Genomic DNA, 20,706 nt, shown 5'->3' on the forward strand with positions numbered 1-20,706 from the left:
GCCTTTAAGATAAATTTTATTTGACAAATAGAGTTGCTTTCTTTCAGCACCACTTTTTATTTAATACCCATAGCATGAAAAACTGAACATTCCCTGAAAACCCTAAGTAGAAAAATATGCCTATCTGATTTTAATGTACAATATTCATGAATAATCATGGGTAAATTACAAGAGGCAGCAATTTAACAATATATTATGAAATTATGTTTCCCAGATATACTTGCTAGTGAACTTCATTCACATTCTCCATAGCCAGCTATTCTACTTCATCACTGAGAGTTTAACTTTCTTAGAAGTTTGTTTTGTTTAAGTGGAATAAAGCCAGTGTACAAATTGAAAAGGGTTTGCTCATTGAAAAACAGATTTTTCAAAAAGTTAATACGAATTCATAATAAGAGACATTACCTATGTCCAGTAATATGCTAGTGTATATTTTATAATAAAGATACATTTTAAGGTGCATATAAAACACATGAAAGTTTATCAATTTTAATCATCCTAACCTGCAGGAATGGAGCTCTGAGGAAATATCAGTAGCCGAATATAAAGCTTGAAGAAAAGTGTCTAAACCTCTAAATTGCTATTGCATTTAATCCTGATGTTTTTTTAAAAATAATCTCCTTCAAACAATCTTGACTGATAAAGACTCTATGGATATGTTTATGCTGCTTTCTTAGTGACAACACAGAAGTACTTTATTGTTTCTTTCTTGAATTCAATTTTCCCAATTTAGCCTTCAGCCTTGGAATCTTTGGATGTCTTCCAAGCAAGCACTAGCCAAATCTGACTCTCTTCAACTTTCCGAGATCAGCAAAGATCAGCATGAAGATGACCCTTATTGTGACATTTAATCCAAAACTGGAAATTATTACAGAAACTATTTCCTCTTCCAGTTGCATAGCTTCAAATTTCCTGCCACTCAGATATGTCACAGGTTACTGTCTCTTAACAGTACCAAAGTGCTTGTATGTGAATGTGAATTTTGTAGGAGAGGAACACCAGAAGCATAGCTGAAGGGAACATAGCTGAACATAAATTTGAGAAAAGTATGATAAAACATGATCAGATCTGTCTACTTACTTTTAAATACTTTCTGCTCAGCAAATGTTAGGTAAAATATGTAAGGATGGATCTTTTACCTTCCTATTTCTTTGCCATTTTCCTGATCTAAATTACATGCATACAGAGAGAGAAAGACAGAGAGACAGAGAGAGAGAGAGAAAGAGAGAGAGAGTCAGAGAGATGGGTCTTTTTGAATAAAGGTTGAGGCAATGAGATTAGGTTGCAGGATATCGCTAAATCCAAAAGCTTTACTATTTCATGAGGGTTTGAAATATTTACTGTAGCATGAAAAAAAATCTTCCACTGTCTGTTAAGCCTAATGAAATCAATGTAGAAGTTAGACAGATGACAAATATAAGTTAGATATAAGTGGTAGCATCAATGTCAGAAAAATATTTGATGTATCAAGAGTTTTTACTGAAAGCTAGGCTGTAATCACTAGACTCTTCCTTCATTAGCATTTCATTTCGGCTTTAAGATATGTTCTTTTAACGCCACAATTCACTAATTTTATAAATTGTTCTACTGTGAACTCTCTTTGATGAAAATACTTGCTGGGATAAACTTGATTTGCTTAGGTGTGGTGCCTCCAGCAAAGAAGCATTAACACTGCACCCTCATTCTACCAATATTTGTTCCAACTTTTCTAGAAGTACCATGTCATTTTGTCAGCCAACTTTAGGCATGCTACATGCTACAAAATAATTTGCCTGCTTAATATTTTATTTGAGAATCAATTAAAAATTAACCAACAAAGAAAAGGCAAAAGGGTATTTATTTCTTATTAATGCTTAAGGAACAATTGAAATTCTCTGTATCAGATATCCTTAGGAAGATAATATACTGTTGTTTTGTAAGGTATATTCTCATATGGTAAAAGTGCAGAACACAAATAGTACTAGCTATTAACTATAAATTTTAGGTTCTTATGGGACCTGATATGAAATCTGTATGAAGAGTTCATGAATTTTACCCCAAAATTTAGCAGTTTATTACAATTGAAATTCCTCAACACTCTAACTCAGGGGTGTCAAACTGCCAGCCCGCGGGCCAGACGCGTCATGCAGAAGCTACACCCACCCTATGGCCGGCAATGACAAAACTGTCCCAATATGTTGCGCAACGTCACGTGACGTTGTCTGCTCTAACTCATTAATCAGTACAACCATTTCAAAAATGTAGGGGTATTTCTTTACATTTATTTATTTACATTTATTTGTATCTGTTTCCTCCTAGGACTCTAGGAGAGTCACAATAAAATCAACAAACACAGCCTACAATTTTCAAACATTCAAATTTCCAAATTTCCAAACTTCATTTTGTACAATGGTTTTTCCATTTCTACTTTAATTGCATATATATACTTAACACAAGAGCCTTGGTGGAGCAGTGGGCTAATGCCTTCTTAAGTAACACCAGCTGCCTGCAATTAGTGCAGGTTCACGTCCCACCAGGCTCAAGGTTGACTCAGCCTTCCATCCTTCCAAGGTAGGTAAAATGAGGACCCAGATTGTTGGGGGCAATAAGCTGACTTTGTAATAAAGCCGCTTGGGGCCCCCCGAAAGCCCTAATAAGCAGGCATATACATAGAATGAAGGCTATTGCTAAGCACATTGATTTGTGCTTAGATTGTAAGCCACCCTGAGTCTTCGGAGAAGGGCGGGATATAAATGGGATTAAAATAAAAATAAAATAAAAAATTTAATGATTCTTAGACAATGCCCCCAATCTTATGTTCTTACTAAGATTTAACCAACTTTCCTTTTCTCCATGGTATGTCATGTTCCATTTTATCCTTTCTTCCGTCTATTTTATTTCATTTTTATACTATTGAACTTGTATGATTCTGACTCCCAATGATTCTGGGAAGCTCACATTTTATCCCATCTGTTCTCTAATGGAGCATTTGTTTCCTGGTACATGTACTATTTCTTCCTTAATTTTTTTAAAGTATTCTACTCAGAAAATCATTTCTCTTACCAATTCCTGTTTATTTTAATTTGTCTTATATTTAGTTCCATATGTACTTAATTATATTTGCAGAAAACACAGTATTTAAATTACTGTTACGATTAAAATAAAAAGCAATTTGATTAGGACCTTAATTACCGGTATATGAAAGAAGCCTCTAAAATATTATCCTGATTTAAAGTACATTACATTGCCAACCACATTTGGGTTTTTTTGTACGGAATATTTTCTCTTATGTATATCTGGAAAATAATTCTTATCAACTGTTTTAGAAAATTATCAATTTATTGGAATTCTTCTCTACTTCAGGATGTATCTCTTGTGTACTGGAGACTTTGAAATATCTTCCCTAAGTGACATTTATCTCTATCTATCTATCTATCTATCTATCTATCTATCTATCTATCTATCTATCTATCTATCATCTATCTCTATCTACTTATCTATTTCTATGTCTATTTCTATCTATCAATCACTATCTATCTATCAATCTTATATATTTATTTATTATTTGATATTGCCATCCATGTTGTCCTGATGATTTGGGGCGGCAAAGACAATACATATAATAAGAAATAAGAAAATATAAATACACGCATAGTAAAAAAAACAAAGAAAAACATGGCAATTTAGGATAAGACCATCAACAATAAATTAGTAATAACTCAGACTTGAACTACCTCCCAGCCCCTAAGCGTGGAAAACCAGTAGGTCTGGAAATCTTTCCAAAGGTTCAACAGAGTTGGGACCAATCCCACATGGAATGATACTTGAATGATTAGGCACATGATGGAGAAAGTGAAGTAAAACATATCCCGCCTGATGAACATAGTGGGGGAGTAGAAAGAGTTGAAGTAAATGATGATTTAAATATCCCCTCCCCTCCCATTAATGGTTTCATATGTCACAGTCAAGATCTTGATCCCTACTTAGAAGCCTTCTGGGAGCCAGTGCAGTTTGTGAACCAATGGTATAACATAGAGCAACCCATTATTGCTCCTGCTACCACATTCTGGACTAACTGCAACTTCCAGATATTTCTTCAAGGGCAACACTGGGCAGAGTTATTGCAGGAATCCACATTGGGAGGCATAATGAGATGGGGATACATATAATGATTGTAACAGCAGTACAGCACAATTAAATCATCATCCATCCATTTAGGCAAAAAGCTAAACAGCAAGTTTTAAATAGAACTCTCGATACAACTGCAAAAATTAGAAGGACTTGATTTGGGCTATGGTCTGAATGCATTATTTGAAACTATATTTTCATAGAGTACTTACTGGATGATTGAAAGGCAAATATTTTTTTTAAAAAAATCTACATTGTTTGCCTTGGCCAAAGTTAGCTAGATGTGGCATTTGTACTTTCTCTATTATTTGTGAAGTGCTTCAAATGAGATGCTGTAGAAAGCACTTATACAGAAAAAAATAGAAAAATATTTCTTAAGTGCTTTTGGAGCAAATATAAAGCTATAAACAAAAAAAAAATCCAACAACAAAAAAGAAGCCAGAGGGCGGGGGGGGGGAGCCAGAAACCTTACAGAAGTTTAACTAGAAAGAGCTAAGAATCAGTCTTTTTTAAAAAAAATGGCTATTGAGCTCAATACAGAAGTAACTGGCAGGGTGCTATGACTTAATATATTATGGTTGCACTTTATAGGTTTTTAACCTATTTTTATGGTTTGTTGTGAGATGCTCAAGATTAAATGTGGTCATAAGCAGCCACATAAATTTTCTATATAAATATTGTTAGGAGAGACTCAGGCTTGTGTCTTGTGTTGGGACACTCAGACTGAAGTTAGTGTACTGCCCTCATTACCATTGTTACTTAGATTCTACACTTTTGGCAATTCAGTCTCCAAAGTTTTCCAGGATATTTAGGGGACAGATTTGAGATTGCAATGCATTGTTAAGACTTAAGCATGTGAAAAAGAAATTTATTAACGTTTCATCAATTACATGGTTGCTTAATCCTTGTTCCTTGAGGCTTATTACCTCTTGACTGCTTGCTGAGTCCAGAAATTATAAATTTCTCCTTAAGAGAAGAAGTCAGCCTCAGTTTCAAAAAAAAAGCCTCTCCTGGAAAAAAATCATTGGGTCTGAATAATTATATGGTCAACAACCTTTTCTTTGGCAAGTTTTCAAATGACTGATTGACTGATAAGATTCAGACAGTCTTGGATGATCCCTTTCAATATTTGACATCTATATATAAAAACACTCAATGTTCCCCATTATAACAGTTTGTAACCCTATTTCTGTGGGTCAATCCAAATTATTGTGGAGATGAGCAATGCTGTTGACCAATTCCATTAGAGTGTTTTTGAAAATCCCTCAGTGGCATAGTGTGGGGGGTGCAGGGGGGGCCGGCCGCACCGGGCGCAACATCTGGGGGGCGTGCTCGACAGCGCCGGGATCTGGCAGGGCGGAGGCACCGGAGCCCCAGCCGGGAAGGGCCTGACGCCCCACGGCGTGCCACACACACACACACACACACACACACACACACAAACACACAACCACACAGCGTGACTCCTCCTTCGGGCCGCTCCGCCTTCGCTCCAGCGCTGGACAGAAGCCTTCTCTCCCTCCTCCCCCCCGCAAAGGAGAAGGCAGCTCCTGAGCGTGCACAGAGGCGCTCCCGGGGTTGCCAAAGGCGGGGGGGCACGGCGGGGCTTGAAAGAGGGTGGATTTCCCGCGGGGGGAGGATCGCTGCAGCGTCTCTCTGGGGGTCCCTGCTCTGGAACGAAAGCCGCGTCGGCAGGTTGCCGATCCAACCGTGCATGCAGACTTTGGGGGCGAGACGACGTGGTCGGGTGCATGTGCGTGTGTGTGTGTGTGTTTGTGGGCGCGCCCGTGCTGTCTCTGTTCTGCAAAAGGCGCTTTTTAAAAAAAATAAATAAAAAATAAATAAATCCTGTCCTGCTGGAATGCAGAAAAGCAGCCTTCGCCCCCCCCCCATTAAAAGCTTGAACTCTTCTTCTGCCTTCAATCTCAGTTTCTGGAGCGCGAACCGGATTAAAAGACAAGGATGCGTTCGATTGGCTCAAGAGTGTGTGAATTTGACCGGACCTGGTGCGGGGAAAACGAGCGCTCAGATGCCGCCTTCCCCAAATTGGCCATAAACTGGGATTCGTTTCATGTCATTCAACCGGGGCTTCGTGAACGTCACAGAAACACACATTAACTGTGTCAAAACATTTCTCTCTCCAAACTCCCAAGCTACAGACTTTCCCTTTTATTTAAAGGGGGTTTGTTTGTTTTTTTAAAAAAAACTGTTTTATTTAATAAACAGCGGTTTATTTAAAGACCACATTCACACAGCACCCTAATGGCAAACCAAACGTATCATTGGGGTGACATGACAGCAAAGAATGGTGTGTGTGTGTGTGTGTGTGAACTTATACATCCAAAGCACCAGAAGGCAGGACAAGAAACAATAGATGGAAACTAATCAAGGAGAGAAACATCCTGGAATTAAGGAGAAACTTCCTGACAGTGAGGACAATTAATTAACCAGTGGAACAACTTGCCACCAGAAATCGTGGCTGCTCCATCACTGGAAGTTTTTAAGAGGAGACTACTCAAATTGTATAGGGTCTCCTGCTTGAGCAGGGGGTTGGACTAGAAGACCTCCAAGGTCCCTTCCAACTCTCTTATTGTTATGGATGTGGATAAAGGTACAAAGAGAAGGAATGATAGTACCTCACTCGGAAACTCAGTTAAAGTTCCCAACTTTCTCCCTTCTGTCTGCTCCTAAGTCTTCGGCACCCAGCCTGGTCCGCTGACTTTGAATGACTGAAACATTTGCTGGCAGGATGCTAAACCAACAGGTAAAGCTCAATTCCCTTACGTCAGACTGACTGGCAGTCAGGTAACAACTGCAGCCGCCGCACCTGCGGCTGCTTGCTGCTGCTGCTGCTGCTCCTCCTCCTCCTGCTGTATTGACTCTCTGCGGCCACTCGGTTCCCCCTGCAGGAGGCGATCGGGACCGCCCCCCCGACATACGTCGCCAGCAGTGAGAGTTTCCAGCCAGGCCGGCGAATCTTTGGGGTGAGGTGCCAAAGAGAAGTAGGCGGCTTGGCTTGGATAAGCAGCGTCTGGGCAGAAAATAGGTCGGGCGCCGCAGCAAGTATGAATTCCTGGGGTTCAGCCTAAGCAGGCAAAGCTGCAGGGTGGGTTGGTTGGCTTTTCCAGCTTTGGAATAACCTTGGGAAGCTGAGGCATTGTAAGTTGGAAGTCATTGTTTGTCGCCTAACATGTTGAGTCAACCCCACGCCACATGCTAAGCCATAAACCGTGGTTGGTATCCAGGGTTTAGGACAAGATGGAGAAAACTAGCCAATTGTGGGATCATAAATCTTGATGAAGCCCATCATCGCTCCATGTGATGTATGCACTCAATCTACAAACGTAGTCCAAGCCTATTCACATCTGTTGTAAGGTCATTCTCTCGTGGGGTTTATCCTGACGTCCACTAAGAGTGGAACAAACATGCCCCATTAACCATTTTCAACGCCATGTCCTCTCTTTGTCTCATCCTAAATCACAGCTGAGGCACCTTAAAGTTGCCTTGTTTCAGTTTTAAACTAGCATTTTCCCTCTTCTCCAGAGACCCTTTTTTGCCTTGAACCTAACTCAGGGGTAGGCAACCTTGGCTCTTTTATGACTCATGGACTTCAACTCCCAGAATTCCTGAGCTAGTGGAAGAGACTCGAGTGCTAAAATCCACAGGTTAGGGGGCGCAAATTACTTGCCTTGCCCCGGGTGCTGACAACCCACGCTACGCCACTGAAATCCCTTTATTTCTATAAAATCACCGCACTATTATAACAATCCCTCACTACCATCATAAAAAGTCAAGAATCAATGTTCTTAAATAGTTTTTTGCCAAGCAATGCTACAGTAGCAATGCATTTAAACTAAGGCTAGGAAGAAGTAGTTAAACCTTTCTAATAAATGTCTCAGTTAATCATCAACATGGCTTCTAATCCAGTGTCTTGATCCTTGATCCTCTTGTGCATCTTCACAACTATCTGCTTCTTTCTATTTATGAGGCCCACAGGAATTATTATCTGGGTAAGTAAGAGGAGGAGAGATGATAGATAGATAGATAGATAGATAGATAGATAGATAGATAGATAGATAGATAGATAGATAGATAGATAGATAGATAGATAGACAGACAGACAGACAGACAGACAGACAGACAGACAGACAGACAGACAGACAGACAGACAAGATGCTTGATGGATGGATGAGTAGAAAGATAAGTTGAATCACTTATGGATAATGCAATAAACCATGCTGGCTTTTGTCTCAACAATGCCTTCCCTCTTTCATCTTTTTTGGCTTCCTTCCTCAGTTGTTGACTGGGTTCATATATCACACGAAATTATGTTATTTGGTTTAATCTTTTGTATATCCAATCATTGTTATTTGCATGGTTTATTGTGTTTTGCAGACCCAACCAACTTCAATAAACCAAACCACTATCCATGTCTGGAAGCTTCCTTTTTTTAGTATAATAATAAAGTATTATTAGTAATACCCACAGGCATTATTTATGTTCTCTGTGTGGGGAGCAACACTCTGCTAAACTGGTTAATCCTTTTTGTTACAGATACCTGGCAACTGCAGACAACAATTTGCATGATCGTTAAATATGCAATAATCAGGTAAATATTAACTAGGTTGCTATGAAATATGCTGGCATTGCTTAATACACAGTATCATAGCCAACAGTAATATTATAGTTATTAACATCATTATGCCAATTAACAAATTATTTGTTTTGTCATAAGGTGTGAATAGAATGCAATCACATGTGGAATTCCTTACAGGAATCCCAGCAATAAATGGGAAAAATACTTTTTAAGCAAACTGAATGATAATATATATTCATATCACAACGTGAACTGTCAATCCACAAAAGAGAGATGATAGTTATTAGGAACCAATACGTATAACATAAATCTCTAATCCTAAACATCAAACCACATATAGAAAAATTGATGTGTGAAATTTCACTGACTTTGAAAATATTCATTTAACTTTTCAATACAGTATAATGAATATAAATAAAAATAGGAAATTTTATTTCTCTGTAGATGCTGGGTTTCTAGTGTTAAGTAATAAGCAAAATAATCTGTAGCAATTATTTAAATACAAATTTATTTCTGATAAATGACTTAATATTTCTATCCAGACTAAGAAATCAAGATTTAAAATGAACATTAGTCAATGATGTGATTAGAAACTTACAACTCACTTCTTTTTAAACAGTATATTTTGCTGTATTAGTGTACATAGGGATGCTCACTTCAGACAGAGACTAAGACCCACTTGAGCTAAATCATGATCTTCATGCATGCCCATCTGCTCATTTTTTTAAAATTCAATTTATCTAGTAGTAGAGACTAGATATGGAAAGCCATTTTAAAAATTTTAATAAGAGAACAATGCTATATCAAGATAGAGTTACTCAGGGAAGTGCAATCAAAGTCAAGTTCACTTCCTAACAACAGGAAACAGGTGAAAACAGGCTAAAGTTGAACTGTATCAAGATGGAATTGTTATTTATTTGTGTCAGTTTTCTGTTAGTTCCAGTGGTGTCTCTTAAGGAGGCAGCCCTCCCCTTCCTGAGCTTATAGCTAGGAGGTCCTTTGCCCCAATCCAGATAATATATTAATTGTAGCTCTACCTGCAGTCATTTTCTGTAGTAACTCATGCCCCTATTACCCCTTGCCCGATTACTGCAATGCGCTCTACACAGCTGCTACCTTTGAAGACCATAAACCACTTTATGGCTGATGTTTGAATCCATCTGTTTGTATATTTTCATTTCTTTTACCCAACACAGAACTGCATTCTGCAATACAGTCTTTTACCTAATTCTTTGTGTCACTACAGTAACATAAGTCTCTTTATGTTTGCTATTTTAAGCGTTATCCTTGAAACAGAATTAATTAATGTATTTAGACTGTTCACTTAATTTTGTCCAGAGATTACCTTAAAGACCTCAATAGTTTCCTCAAGGACTCATGGATAATGACAACCTACAGAAATCCATCAGGCACCAACATAGAGGGAACCTACAGTAAGTCCCGTGAGCCTGAAATGTTACGCCACAAACAAGTTCAAACCTGAATCATAAAAGCTGCAATCTTGTATTCAGTTACGCAGAATTAAATCTTGATGAACTCAATGGAACTAATTTGCAACAGAGAAATAAAATTACATTGTAAATTTAATGAAAGTCAGTGTAAGCTACTTCTTACACATTAAGATGTCTTCTGCATACAATAAAGTCAAAGCAGGTTAAGATTTTCATACTTTTTATCAACCCACAGGCTTCTTCCAAGCCAAACCTCCAGGGTGGGACACATTTCAAAATGCAATTATATTAACCATACATTAAAAGCACAGGAAAGTTTTACTTATTTTTGCAAAAGAGAGAGAGAAGGGTCAAAAGAGATTTATGTGACCTTTAAACATTGGTAGGCCAATTTCGTCTGAGATTCAGATCATCTGTATAAGGGCAAAAGGTCCATTAGAATGACCTGTCCCAAAGACCCATGGAATCTAAGGCAAATAGCCAGGACTTTTTTTCCTCATAGAACGCTCAGAACGGAGTTCCGGCACCTTTTTTGGATGACATGTGTGAGTTCCGGCACCTTTTTCTTTTACAAAAAAAGTACTGCAAATAGCAATAGCACTTAGACTTATATACCACTCCATTATTGCATACTGCCCCCAACAATCTGGGTCATTTTACCAACCGTGAAAGGAGGGAAACTGAGTCAACCTTGAGCCCATCATATGAAGCTCCAGGCTGTGGGCATGGATTCTACCCACTGGGCCACCAAATCTCCTGACTGACAAAGCTGGTGATTTTGTTGATACCCTTTCACATTATGGAATAATGAGAGGGGAAAAATCATTGATGGAGGGAAAATCCAAAGATTTGGTGAGCTCCTGGATCTGTCTCTAAAGCAGGAGGTATCAGTGACCCAGAGTACATTCATCCTACTGTGCCTGGTCTGGTGTCTGTAACTCTTCCTGGATAGCAGTTTCTGCTAGTCTATGCTCTGGTGACCTATTTGGAAAACTACAAAATAAACAGTGAGTTTGCAATAATGGCAAAAGCAGAGAATGATATTGTTGAGTATCTTCAGAGATCCTATACAGGTGGTCCTCGAGTTACAACCACAATTGAGCCCCAAATTTATGTTGGTAAGCGAGAAACGTGTTAAGTGAATTTTGCTCCATTTTACTACCTTTTTCACCATGGTTGTTAAGTGAATCACGGCAGTTGTTAAGCGAATCTGGCTTCCCCATTGACTTTGCTTATCAGAGGTTCGCAAAAGGAGATCACGCAAGGATCATAAATATGAGTCTGTTGCCTAGTGTCCGAATATACAATCAGATGACCATGAGGATGCTGCAACAGTCATAAGTGTGATACATAGTCATAAGTCACTTTTTTCAGTGCCGTTGTAACTTAGAATGACCATTAAGTGAACTGTTGTAACTCAAGGACTACCTGTATCAGGACCATATATTACTGGTCCTAAAAAAAACTGCATTGGTAATCTAAACACTAACAGTCAGACATCATAGATTTAGAAATTACATTTAAGATTCTTAACTATTTAGCCTCCAACACAAGAAAGAATTCTTCTTCTGGCATACTCTTGTCTATAAGTTAAGATTTGTAGATGCCTTCTTCAGGGCACTGATATTATCTGACTTTCAGTACTCTTGCATTTATGCCTTAGCAACTGCAGCCTGGCAATGCAATTTGTCTCTTAAGTAAATCTTTACTTCTTTTAATTATTATTCTGTCTTTTAATCTGTATATCTTCATTTTCTTTCATTAATCTTTCTTTGTTTTTTGTGGGTTGTAATCTCCACAGGGTCCTCTGAACAGAGGGAAAGCTATAAATATATTAAAATAAAAAATAAAATGATTATTTAATAACCAAATGACTCTCCGATACTTCATTTTCAGTCCTTGGAAATAATATTTTCAAGCCTGGAAATAGTTAAAACCAGAGATCCTGCTTGATTTTCACTTTGAATCACAAAAGTGGGAAGAAACATCAAAGTATGCATAAATTTAAAAGCCACTGGGATATTTTTTTTGTACTTGGCGTCTTCAGCCATGGTGACTTGCTATTCAATCTCCTTTTATTCTTGGCACTGATGCTCACAAACAATAGACTCATTCATTGCTGTGACCAAAATATCACAGTCCTCTGCCTGGCTAAAAGTGAAAGTCAACATTTGACTTTAATCTGTAATCAAATGGGAGAGGAATCTGGGCAGGCTATTTGTTCAGGAGAAACAAATCCCACAGTTTCAAAAAGTGCACTTTTTCTAGTTCTATCTACATATTTTTACATAAATATTGCAAAAAGTCACAAGTTCTAGTAAGCTCAACCAAGGCAGAGCAAAATAAGAAAACTAATATATGCTCAAGGAATGTAAAATCATACATTAGAGCACAGAATGTGATGATTTGATAAGTGTGATAATGCACGAAATAGATTAGAAATGGACAAAGATATTTCTCATTTATTGTCAATCAACATAAATGCAAACTCTATATGCAGACATCACTGGACCCAAAGAGACTATTAATATAGTGTATTGGTATATTATATAGTGCTCTGGTAGAGGACAGGAAGGCCTGGAGGAACGTCGTCCATGGTTTTTTTAAAAAAAAACTCCTTAGAAAAATTACTATGGATGCCCTAGTTGCACTGAAGTTATTTAATTATTGCCCTTAATCTCTGATGGAACCTCATGTTCTTGTAAAAACTGAAGGTTCTGCAGAACACTCTTTTAAAAAAGCCTATCAAGTGTACACTACTTAGAGTCATGATGAAGTAAATAAATAATAGACAATTCAGAACTGCAATCCAGTTAACCAAGACATTTCTAGGAATATGATATAGAACAGTATAGACCAGAGGTTCCCAACCTTTTGGGCACCAGGGCCGGTTCCATGGAGAGAGGATTTTCCGTGGACCGGAGAGTGTGTGGTTTTGTGTGCTGCCTGCATCTCACGGATGCTTGTTTGTGCAGATCAGTTGCTGGTATGGCGCAGTCCAGTACTGGTGCACCACCTGGGGTTGGTGATTCCTGGTATAGACCATTAATTACTATTTTCAAACATCAGAAGATGTTGATTATGATAGTTAAAATTAGAAGATTAAAGATAGTATGTATGCCAGCAAGATTTCATCTTGAGACCAGTCAAAATAAGTACAATGAAAGTAACGTATGTAAAAGTGAACCTGATATTTTATGCAAATCACACTGAAAACAAAAGTCCAAAAACTTCAAAAAAGCAAAAATTCCAACAGACTTTCAGAGCAAGCTTTCATGATAGTAGAAGAAAGGAAGATAAAAGCCTGAAGCAAAGCTTTCAGAATCAATCAAGCAAAGAAGGGAAGAAATCTAAGTTAAGATTGTCCACAAAAAAGGATAAATAATAAGAAAAGGAAAATAAAATGTTTTTTAAGAAAATCAATAGAATCACAGGAAAACATAGGATTAAGATAGATTTGTTCAAGCATAATCATGAAAGTACTCTAAGATAAATGAAGAGGGATATATGGCTACTTTGTTCCTAAGTAGAAATGTATTTTGAAGGGGATGAGGGCATCTGCATCTGCTGACAACTCCTTAAATCTGCATATTTTCCTGGATTCTCAAGGTAGCTGTGAAATCCCTGGAAAATACATGCTTGAAGTACATGTCTGAGTTAAGGAGATAGCAACAAGGTGCGAAGAACTTGTCACACCCTTTTGGCATCTCCTTACTCAATCAAGTATTCTCCTGGGATTTTATACAAGTTCACAAAAAGGCATGGCTTCTGTAAAAGGATATACTAACAGGTGAGCATATAGAAGTCCTCTCTGAAATTCCTTATTTTATTTATTTATTTTTTATTTAATTTAATTTTTATACCGCCCTTCTCTCGAAGGACTCAGGGCGGTGTACAGGGCAATACAATAAAATACAATATATAAAAATTAAAAGAAATATTAAATACAACAGCCCAATTCAATAGATTAATACAAAGCGTTAAAATACCCCTAAACCCATCAGACCAGGCCGGCTTGTTCACTTCACTTCACTTCACTCTGAAGCTTAAATCACTGCATATCTTTACAAATAATGTTAAAAGAAGATGGAAAGCCTATGCTGGTACTTTTTCAAGTATTGGAATTGTATAAAGATATTTTCAGAAAAAGGAAAAAAAAAGTTAGGAACCAGTTCTTCTAGAAAGCTAATAGCAATAAATAAGCTGTCAAATAAGAAAGCACCAGGGGCTCTTGAAATAACCACTGAATTGTTTAAAGTTGCAGGAAAAATGTAGTTTAAGTGTGAAAAGTTCTACATCAATACAGATTAAACAAAACTACATGGTCTAGAGATTGGAAAAAATTGGTGTGCCATATATACATAAAAGAGAAGGGAGAGGCAAGAGAATTTGCAAATAACCAAACTACTGCAAAAATTCCTCAAAGAATTTGTGAGAAAAGAAAAGGCCGAAATGTGTAAGTCAGATAACCCATATAAGATGGATAATCAATAGTTTTGAAGAATAAAGCTCGGCTTTTTTTTACTGACTATAGGAAGACTTCTGATTATGTAGATTACGCCAGACTGTAGAAATATACAAAGGTTAAATAAATGTGCCAGAACATCCTATTATTTTTTTCTGAGAAACTTTTACAATGATCAGGAATGCATTGTAAATGCTGAGTTCATAAAAGTTCAGAATACAAAACTGAGTAAGACAAAGATGTATATTTGCTCCATATCTGTTAAACTTAATTTAATTTAAAACACTGGATTATTTTTACTGTAAACAATATTGTAAAAATGCATGATTAGAAGAGATGATAGTAGAAATCTGAAGGTTGAAACTCTATACAAAATAGTTAATCTAAATTAAATCATTAAAGGACCATGAATATGAAAATAAAAGTGGAAACTGAAAAAACTGTGTTACTTTTTGATATTAAGAAGTCCGAGATATTTAATATAATACCAAATAATTGATCAATTTACTTTCTTGGGTTTAAGAATAGTAAGCATGAGAGAGTACTGGAGAAGTAAAATGGAGATTAGTTCTTAGAGGGAAAAGGAACAGAAAATTTAAACATTATGAAGAAAAAAGGTGTCTCTGTGCTAAAGAATGGATGCCTTTGAAAACTGAACATGGACAATGAACCACAGAAAAAAGACAGATATTTTTGAATTGTGGATTTTGAAAACACTTAATAACATTAAAAATTAAATTATTAAATTTGTATGCCAACAGACTCCAAAAAATTGCAAAACCAACCAGAACTTCATAATTTCTAGACATGTCCTCCAGGTAGATATTTTAGAAAAAGCTAGAATGCTTGGCAGGATTGATGGAAAAGAATATGGGATAGGTGAGGCTTTTGGATGGGATCTAAAAGATCTTTGGAATGTCTTTTGAAGAGCTACTAATTCTCAACAGACGCAATTTGAGAACGGAAGTATGTCTCCACATACTCCACATGGGCCCGATTCAATGTCACCTGTCTATTTCATGCTATCTTATAGTTTTGTTATTAAAATTTGTAACGTTATGAATGAAAGCTGATTTGAATTTAGGAAATTAATAGATATGTACCTATATACATGTAACTATAAATTTAACAGTAATAATAGGAACGTGAAATTCAGGTTTATTGTATATTTTTCCATTGAATCTGTAACAAAATTATATTATATATTCTATATATGCAAACACCTACAGTATCTATATGCGCAAGTAGTTCAAGGCAACAGGTTAAATGCTGTGTTATAATTTTAATACTATTCAAATTGCAGTAGATAAATGAGATCGATTAATTAATTGATTAATTGATTAACTATCAATTAAGTGAAAAAATAACCAGCTTTGCTTCCATGACAGCAGGCACTTTTTCAGCAACAGAAACAATTTATTAGAATCAGCATACTTGTGCACTTCAGTAGCATAAATCCAGTGGAATACTCTAGAATTTATTATTCAGAGTTTATCTGCTTGGGATTGACCTGAACATCCCACTTTGAAGGATCATCAATTTAGTTAGTTCATAAAAATACACAGTTGAATTTAACTTAGTATTACCATTCTGTCAGGTACAAAAGTATAGCTTTAAACCACATTACACTAGTTATCCCTTTGTGCACCTATTTTGGAAACTGTCATTAGACAACAGCTGTAAAAAGCTTTTCACCAACTTTTTCCTAGGTTGGTAAAACAGAACATTGTGTTTCACCAGCTTGGTTTTGTTTCACCAACCTAGGATCAAAAAGCTTCTTTACAGTTATTGTCTAATGCCATCATAATAAAAAGTTCTTGATTAAATGAAAATGGGCTCACCCTTGAAAGATTTCAACAGAGCAATTTCCAATTATTTCAGCTGACCTTACTATCAAATAAAATGTTTGGCAATTGGATATAAAATTCATTGGAAATCAGTTTGGTACAGCCTTGATGGGATTGCACCAAAACAAATTAATGGTTTCTATATATTGGGAAAATTGTAATTGTAGCTTCCAAGAATTACAGAAATACAAAAGGAAAATAAGGAGGAGGTTTGGTCTATTCAATACATTATCAGCAATAACATCCTAAAGGAAGGCATAGGGAATCTAAAATCCATGAATTTAGGAAATGAAGAGTTGCTGTAACTTTTTGTGACAGTCTACACATGACCATTTTGGAATAACATTATCTTGATCCTTTACAAGAATAGCTACGTGTAACTAAACATCATTCCCAATTTCAATTCTTAATCTAGTACTTCACAAAATTACTATGGATTTAAAAATGTGTAGAAAATCAAAATTATTCTTTTATTTTGCTTTGTTTTGAGAGTATTTGATTTATGCATGTTTTTGTTCCTTGCATTTAATTTCTACCTTGCTATAAAAAGATACAGGTTATGAACCAAAGAATATAATGAACAACATTTTGCACAATATTTCTAAACAATACCAATAAATAAAAATGTGGTCAGAATAATTTCACAATCAATTATGGTTCTTTTGGATGTAATTAAATTATTTCATATTTAAAATTAAATTATAATTAAATTATTTCATTATTTAAAATAATTGCATCTGTTTACCTATGGATTTAGACAGACACTGAAATAATGATACAGAGTGTCACAATTTTCCTTTATTAATGTTCTTTATGTTATAAATATTTTTGTTAAATGATTGCATTTTGTTAAATGATTTTCCTACTATATAGCTACTATATAGCTATGAAATCTTTGTTATTTAACACTGAAGAAACCAAATCTGCTACTTACCTAATAGAGAAACTGTGAAAACAGATAAAGCAGGTAGCAACTTGTAAGATTATTTAAACAAATGGAACAGCATCTTACCTTAGGATGTACTTTGAAAATATAGTGACCCGCCTATGTTGTAAAGCACACCTTACTTATTTAAATAGGGAATGTTTGATCTCCACCCCTTTCTTACTTTTTTTAACTGTTCATTCCCCAGGAAATATAAAATACGGTAGGTTCTTAAGTTACACACAAAAAACAAAAGAGTTGGTTGACTTCAGGCAGCATTCAAATTAAATCAAATAAATAATAAAAGGTGTAATGTAATATGAGAATAGCCTAGAAAGACTGGATGAATTGGTTCACTTTAATAAAACATTTCATTTTGGGGACAGTTCACAATATCTATTTCCAAGATTCAATATGTTTTACCTTGGAAGACAAAATTCAGAATTATAAATTGTGGAAGTATTATGAAGCAGGGAGGATAGTTAGGAAGATACAGCAGACACTGTTTTAAATAAGTCAAAGCAGTGTCTTTTTAGACATAGAAAAGGCCAGAGAAATTTGTTGGGGGATAGGAACACTTCACATTTTCACCCCTCAGCAGCTTTCACCACAGATAGTCCTATTCATTTAGCGGACATTCAAAGTTACACAACAGTACTGAAAAAAGAGACTTGTGCATTTATAACTGTGACAGGATCTCCACAGTCACATGATTAAAATTCAGATGCTTGACAATCAGCTATATTTATTAAATTAATTTGCCGCCTATCCCAGGACACAGCAAAGAAATGGGAGAGACCAAATTTGCTTAACAACTGTGTGATTAATTTAGTAACTGCAGTGATTCACTTAACAACCATGGCAAAAAAAGCTTGTAAATTGGGTATGACTCATTTAACAACCTTCTACCAAACAAAGAAGAAATTGTTGAAATGGTAGCCATGGTATACAATTTCCTTGCCCTTTACTGACCAACGTAGCTTCTCTGTTCAGGACAGGAGTTTAAATTCTCACACAATTTCTCCAATGCCAACGGTAGCAAAGTTTATCATTCATCAAAGCTAGCTGTCACATAGGAAAGAGTAAACAAACAGATACTACATTAACTCATTACTAAAATAGAGAACGGATGGGATATTACAGACCTGTGTAACCATTATAACATTCTCTTCTGGAATAAAAAGTGTCAAGCAAAGTAAACAAAAGAGTAAAAATTAATAAATAAAGCAAATTAGAAGCATGAAAAAATACTATTAAATCTAATTTACACCAATATTATTCATTATATTTCTTATTTTTCTAGCTTGAATGGCATATTTGCTTCTACAATAAAAAAATATAAACTGCCTTCTGTCCTTCAAACTTCTCACTTATCTTATCTCATTCATTCTACTTTCATATATTTATCATTTTATTTTTAATCATTCTGTGCATGTGATCCAAACATATCAAAATACTTTGAAACAATCTTCTAAAACACTGCCAGAGATACAGACTTCATATTTCATAATAGCTTGTATTATTTAACAGATTATCTGAAAATATCTCATTTGAAATGATAGCTTATTAGTGATCTGAATTTCACATATAGAGCTGTTAACTATTATACCCAAATTTATGATGGATTTCATGTTTTAAAAATCTCCATTTTAAATCTCAGTCCTAGTAGTTAATTTTATGAATTAACCGACTCAATATTTAAAAAATGCAATGTAACTTATTGACCTACATTATTAATAAGGATAGTGGTATTTTAAGATATTTCAACATTATTTTCAACACTGATATAAAAACATGGTATTAATTACTGAAAATTAATCTGAATTAGAAATCTGATGGTAAATTATAGGCAATTGTGTTTGTGAAACCAGTTATCACATAATTACTACGAAACAGGTTGACATCATATTCAAACATAACATGTACATGTTATTTTCAGGCATTGTATTGCTGTTTGTCAATAGGCATCTGAATACAATTCTTAAATCAATTTTGTTTTATAAAATCCTCTGGTTGGACATGCAGAACTATTGGATTCATCCAGTGTTTTTTGTAGGCATCCTATGCGTTCCTTCTCAAGGAGGGTCTGGAACTCTATTCCCTTTGGGAATCACTTTCCTCCAAAGATTTAGATGGTACCTTGGTTCCTGAATTTCAGAAGATATTAAGAACTGAACAGTTCAGAAGGGTAGATGGATGAGTGACATCTGTTTCTTAGATCCTTGCTTATATTTGTTGAATTTTCTTGCTACATAGTTTTTCTATTTTATATTGATTTACTGAGTTAAATATTTATTTTTATTGTAACTGTAAACCATCATAGGTCATCAGGAAACATGACGATATTGAAATATAGTCAATAAATATCACTGTAAGAGATAGCCCAACAAATAAGTGTAGGAAACAAAATATGTGACAATATGCAAAGTGAAAAATATGCTAACATTTGGAAAATATCGCAGGATTAGACCTATCTCTTGGCTGCTTTTCTGTGTCAATGTCTACAAGAACTTTATTTCATAACAACATATATTGTCCTGACTGTCAAAAGACACATCAAAGGATCAAAAGTACCATATAAATGTTTTTTCACAAAACAAATGCTTGGCAGAATTTCAGTAGTTGCTCCTTTATTCTTTCATATGCTGCATGAGAAATCTATTTAGCTGCTGCCAATCTGAATATAACTGAAAATATATCTAAGGAACCACCTCTACATTGCAAACAAACTGAATGCCTTATTTTGTTGTGCTCCAACAGTAAAATATCACAAACTGTCTGCAAAATCAGGAAATAACTGGATGGGTAGCAGTTCATTCTTATAAGTTATGTAAGCATTAATATATCTTAAACAGCATACCCTATTTGTTTTCTTCATTTATACAAAAAGTGTAATGCGTATATGCAATATGTCATGGAAAACAGTCAGAAAAATGTTAAATATAAGCTATATAATTAATCAAAGATAAAAGGCACTGTGACCTTAAAAATATGTAAAGTATAGAGTCAATTCAAATCCCCTTCATGGATTACTGCCTTGTCGTGGCGAAGGGGCTTGCATAATTCAATGAAGCTATGAGCTATGCCGTGCAGGGCCACCCAAGACGGAAAGGTCATAGCAGAGAGTTCTGACAAAACGTGATCCACTGGAGAAGGAAATGGCAAACCACTCCAGTATCTTTGCCATGAAAACCCTATGGTCAGTACCAAAAGGCAAAACGATATGATGCTGGAAGATGAGCCCCTCAGGTCGGAAGGTGTCCAATATGCTACTGGGGAAGAGCAGAGGGCTAGTACTAGTAGCGCCAGAAAGA

The sequence above is a fragment of the Vipera ursinii genome, assembly GCF_947247035.1.
Source record: "Vipera ursinii genome assembly, chromosome: 2".
NCBI classification, from domain to species: Eukaryota; Metazoa; Chordata; class Lepidosauria; order Squamata; family Viperidae; genus Vipera; species Vipera ursinii.